Genomic DNA, 6,302 nt, shown 5'->3' on the forward strand with positions numbered 1-6,302 from the left:
CGAATTTATAACAATATGCGTGTCGGCGGGAGGGGAAGTATGAAGAGGTGCCGCCGCGTATCGGTTGTCAACTTCGCGCTTTTCTCCCTTTCCCCTTAACTCCTTCCCACCACCCCCGTCGCAGTCGTGTGGTTTTCGACTCTGACTTTTGGCGAAGGATCGACAGTACTTTATTAAAATTATGTAATGACAGGCGTAGTATATTATAATAATATAATGTGTGACAAAAAGAATAAAATTAAAATAACTAAAACACACGATAGTATTATGAGTTCCCGTTTTACATATTTTCATAACATATTATAATAATATTATTGTGTGCGGAATGCGCGCGATCGGGCTAATTGAAATTTAACCAAAGAGAAAAGTGTTAGGTTAATAAAGGCATAATATAATAATATATTGTAAATCATAAATGCGTCATGCCTATTATCAAATTAATGCGATGCAAATTTAATTGATTAATAAGTACCGAAGGTACCTATAATAGTGATATAGATATTTTTCAAAATAGAAGTGCACTGCAAAGTGCTTTTGCAGGGTTTTTGCAGAGTAAACATTATCGGCGGATTTGTTTGTTCTCTCTCAGCTCGGCAGAACGTCTCAGAAGCAAATAACGATTTTGTTCTATTGAAATTCCGGTGTATAATATAGGGATTAAAACCTTGACGTTTTGGTTTTGCCGTAATCGGACTTAACGGCCAGCCGAATAATCGCTATATTAAATAATAATAATATGTCTCGGACAAATTTATTTTCAATCATTAACAATGTTGAATAATTGTTCGTACGATAATAATATAGTTTTACTAAGTACGTTCAAATTATTATAATATTCATGTGATATAATATGCGTATTCAGTTATGTTGTGATAGATTTCATAGAAGATTTGAGATTATGACGTTAACGTTAACCAATTAGTTCAGAAATCAATTATATTATATATTATCATAAAGAATTATTGAAATCGATATTTTAGTTAAAATATTTATTTAAATTATTATTATTGTTATCTTATCTTACTTAATCGTAAATAATACGGTGGTCAAAAAAGTCAGTGCATTTTATAAAACCGATTAAAGTACAGACGGTAAAATAATATTAAGCTCACAATAATAATATGTTATATTATGCATTTCGTGGTAAATAAATAATATAAAAATGTCGTTTAGATAACTCAATACTCGTTGTTGATTTATTGTATTATCTATAAATATACCTAATAGATACTTACCAATATAAACGTGGGCTACGTGCGTAAACACAATATGTAAAATAGTTAACGGTTTTGAAAGGCATACAACAATATAAATGAATGATTCAAGGACCATAATATATTATTAATAACTAGGTATACGGTTCGACCGTAAACGAGTAATTAGTTGAGATAGTAAAAAAAAATATTGTGTGTATATTATCATAATATCTACGAAATGTGTCTGATTAAATGGCCCCGACACTTAGATCGTACGTTGGTATATTTTTGGAGTATCAAAAGTACCGACGGGACTGCTGAATTTTTCCTTTTTTTATCAATATAATCGTTGTTGGAAAAATAAGGCATTTGTTACCTCAAATAGGTAACGTAGTAATACATTTATAAATATACAATTCCTTACTGGAATCGATAAAACCCCAACTTATACTTAAAGAAATGGCATTACCTACTAATTATTTTCTTCTTCAATTTCGGAAAAATTAGACTATAAAAAATTATTTTAATTAGGTAGGTAGGTCGTAGGTAGGTCGTAGGTAGGTATTGGTTGACGCTAAAAGTTTTTCACAGGACCGATGATTATTTAAATTAACCTGTGTTCAGAAACTAGTTTACTATATTGATTTTAATATTTTACTTTTACCTACCCGTTATATAATACGTAATATACATTATAAAACTAGTTCTTAAATATTAGTCTCATACATTTTACATTATAGGCACTAAACCTATATATTGTACATTAATTGTACCTTTTGTTTGAATTCAATGTTTTTAAAAGCAATGTTATACATATAAAATATATATTATTCAATAAATTATTAATACTTATTATACCTACAATCATAATATTGTATTGGTCTATAATATTGTGTACTTAGGTAATAAACAATGGTAATATTGTTACAGTTGGAATACGATATATTCACCAAAGACTCACGGCAACTAAAGCAAAAATAAATAATATCACTGGGATTACGAAAAACTATTCCATGCAGTTTAATCCGAAGTTGATAGTAATGCAACTCAAACAAAATAATAATACAATTTAAAAAAATTAGCTTTTAGAATAAAAATATAATTCATGTTATTAGTTTTTATTATTACAGAAAATTAATTTAATTTGAATCAATTAAAAATGAAAAAATCTTGAAAACAAATTGCTTTTACATTAAAAAAAATATGTAAGTATCTTATTATACTAGTACTTTAAGTACCTGTTAGTAATGTTGTACATATAAAATATATATTATTCATAAATTATTAATACTTATTATACCTACAATCATAATATTGTATTGGTCTATAATATTGTGTACTTAGGTAATAAATAATGGTAATATTGTTACAGTTGGAATACGATATATTCACCAAAGACTCACGGCAACTAAAGCAAAAAAAATAATATCACTGGGATTGCGAAAAACTATTCCATGCAGTTTAATCCGAAGTTGATAGTAATGCAACTTAAGTTAAGCTTAATAATATATTATTACAATAAGTACATTTTAAATAGTAAAATACAATTTTGTAATTACCTACGACGACTTTTAAAGTAATGATCAAAATAATGATACAATTTAAAAAAATTAGCTTTTAGAATAAAAATGTAATTCATGTTATTAGTTTTTATTATTACAGAAAATTAATTTAATTTGAATCAATTAAAAATGAAAAAATCTTGAAAACAAATTGCTTTTACATTAAAAAAAATATGTAAGTATCTTATTATACTAGTACTTTAAGTACCTACCATTTTATGTAAAGTGTTAAGTATAAATTATACGACTAATTTGTATGTATTGATTTATTGACAGGTAAGTTGCCGACGTTTAGATCATTTGGTTAGTAAATTTATATTACAAATAATTAAGTTATGTAAATATTTAATTTATTGTTTAAAGTATTTATAATTATAACTATAATTTTTATCTCCTTTAATATTTTTTTAAATCAATTTTCTCTAATATATAAATATAATATTATTCAAAATTATAGTACTGTTACATAGTATCAAAAAACATATAATATGAACATTTAAAAATGTAATTCCATGGGTAATTTATTATTTCAACATTATACAAAAGAAACTTTAAGCTTGGTATGTAGTAATATCACAGAATTATTGTTTCGTAAAATAAATTCAATAACGTCATCTATATTTAAAATCAAATAATAATAACTTTTATAGCTTGCCAAGTTTTCTTCGACTATACATTTTAAAATATAATATAAATAAAATATATATTATGTTATTATTATATTAATTAGTATTTGCATTGGAAAATAAAAACAAATAATAGTTGATAAATTCTTTTTTTAATCGGTTGATGTAAAAACTGGTTTTATTAAATCACATAGCTAAATTAAATAAATAATAGATTCCATAATATGAATCAGATGATCAGTTATTTTACAATGTTTCATCACTATATTGATTTTCCAGAAGCATTACTAAATATTTTATTCAAATGATTATTTCAATAGTATATGTGTGTAAATGAAATGTTGTTCGAACCTGTTACATGAAATAAAGTAACCTTGCGCTCATAGACTGTTTTGCATGTTGTTCAATTATTTTTGATGATGGAATTATAAAAAAATTTTATTTCATGTGATTATCTATACTGAAAGTCTTGTGTTTAATTGTGATCAGCGTAAGAATAGGTATCAACTTGCCTAACTCAATAAATTAACAATAAAAGTTAACTGTACAATTAGGTAACATTACTATTAGTCGTATATCAAACACATAATAATATACAAAACACATTTTAAATATAATGAACTTCGGACTAAAAAAATATTTAAAATAAAATACAATTTATAGTTGATACGCATGGATATGTATATATTATGATATAATTAATTAGATGGTAACTGGTTACCATAATTTTTAATTTAATTTTTAACATAATTTATTGGGTCACGGTTTGAATTTATTTTCGAACGCAATGTCAACGTCTTCAAATTTAAAACAAAAGCTCGCAAGCATCACGAGGTCTTCAGAGATCAATACATAATTTTCTCAATACGTGATGTTGTGTCCTGATTGTTTGTCCTAACTTGCACTATAATATTTTAATTTTTGTTAATACTCGGAGTACTAGGTTTTAATTTTTTTACTTAAATTTCAATTGACAATATTTCTATCATCAATGATGTAAGACTATTTAAATTAACAGGTACTTAAGTACCTATTTTACATTGTCTAGAAAACAAAAATCAAATGACTTATTGGTTTATAAAATGATAACGTCCATAAAACATTTTATGTAAGCAAATACCTAACACAATTATAAGGTATCATTATTGTTCAACTCATTTTTTGGAGATTAATATAATTTCTTTGGACATTTTTAATTCTAGCAGACGTACTTTAAAATCTATTAATACAATATTTTAGGACCCGGATTAAATATTATAAAAAAAACAACTACAACAATCAGCATATTGTGTATTGATATTGGCTGAACATATACCATAGAATATATTTAAAAAAAAACATAGGTAAACATTTTCCTGTGGGTACCTACAACGCCATTTAATGGGATAAGGTTTCGAAATAAATTTTAATCTATTAGCCGAAAAGTAAAAAGTCAACGAAAAGTGGATATAAATCCAATTATGAGTATGATATTCCATTGATGATTTTGTTACCAACTCCTATTATGTTATAGAATTATATAACTAATTAATTTTAACTATTACGTAATAGTATAGGGTTGTATAAGAACACAATTATAAGTCAATATCAAATGTCCTTAACTGGAGAACTTCTAAGTATTCCGTATTGTATGCCTCTCATTTAAAATATATTTTGTCAATGTTTGCATGCAAAATCTTTGGTTACACGAGTGCATAGAAATAATTATTCACCCCCTCGATGAGCTGTCATTCAATTAAATAGGCGCCGATATGTTCATATAATCAGTGACAAAATGATTACTTAGCAAAAATGATATAACAATATGATTTTAGTGTCGCCTAGCTATTAATTACTAATGATAATATTATCTTATAATAATATGGTAAATGTTAAAAATTAAAATATGAACGAAATTGTACTACAGGAGACGTGTTTTGACTGTAATTGATTTAATTTGTGCACGCCGTTAATTATTATTAGCCGATTCCGAGTAAAACGAAAGTGTCAATTAATGTTAATTGACAAATAATAATATTATTATCTAACAATAATATCGTCAAATAATACTAAAACAATCAGTGGTAGGTAGGCACTTAAGTTTGTACGGAATCTACTTCATTTACAATCATTCTCCTGAATTACTTACCAAAATACACAAAATACGAAACCAAACGTTATTTCCGCTCAGACTGCAAACACATTTTATGTTTTTTTTTTTAACCAAATGTAGAATTCATAAAATATATTATTTCTCATATTCTATGAACTCTATTAGCATTTCTGGTATGATTTTTATTTTTATTTTTTTATTGCCAAGTAAAAATAATTATTAAGTGTCGTTTACTAGAACGTGTCAACGCGATGTCAATAATTTCATATTTTTTGTAGTTGACTAAAACGTACAATAACAATATAATTATTTTTCATATTGTTAGTATAATATTTTTAATGGCGTTAAAATCTGTGAATTCCGTTATGCTAGTGGTTTTCAATTAAATACCTATTTTCTTAATTATTCTTGTTACATTACGTCTAATCCACGATTATAAACATTGTAGGTATAGTCTTATTATAGGTATGTACAATTGTATTTGAACGGTTCACTTACAACTGTTGCTTCAATTTAACATACTAGTACCCAAGTAGCTACGCAAATTTTAATTATTTATAAAACGTAAAAAGTTATTTAAATTCAATAAAAAAAAAGGCGGGTAAGTCGTGGATGTCGCTCTGCTGTACAGTAGGTTACAAGTGGGTTACTGTAATGGATGGAATTAAATTTGAATCCAATGATATTATATCATTGTATACGAAAAACGATTCTGAACGGAGATGATTTGTCAGTCTAGATATATTATTTTTAAAGAAAAACTTATGGAGAACCTTGTACCAATTTTAAAAACTTAGTTATAAAAGAAAAAATTTTTACGATTTTT

The sequence above is a fragment of the Acyrthosiphon pisum genome, chromosome X, assembly GCF_005508785.2.
Source record: "Acyrthosiphon pisum isolate AL4f chromosome X, pea_aphid_22Mar2018_4r6ur, whole genome shotgun sequence".
Classification (NCBI taxonomy): Eukaryota; Metazoa; Arthropoda; class Insecta; order Hemiptera; family Aphididae; genus Acyrthosiphon; species Acyrthosiphon pisum.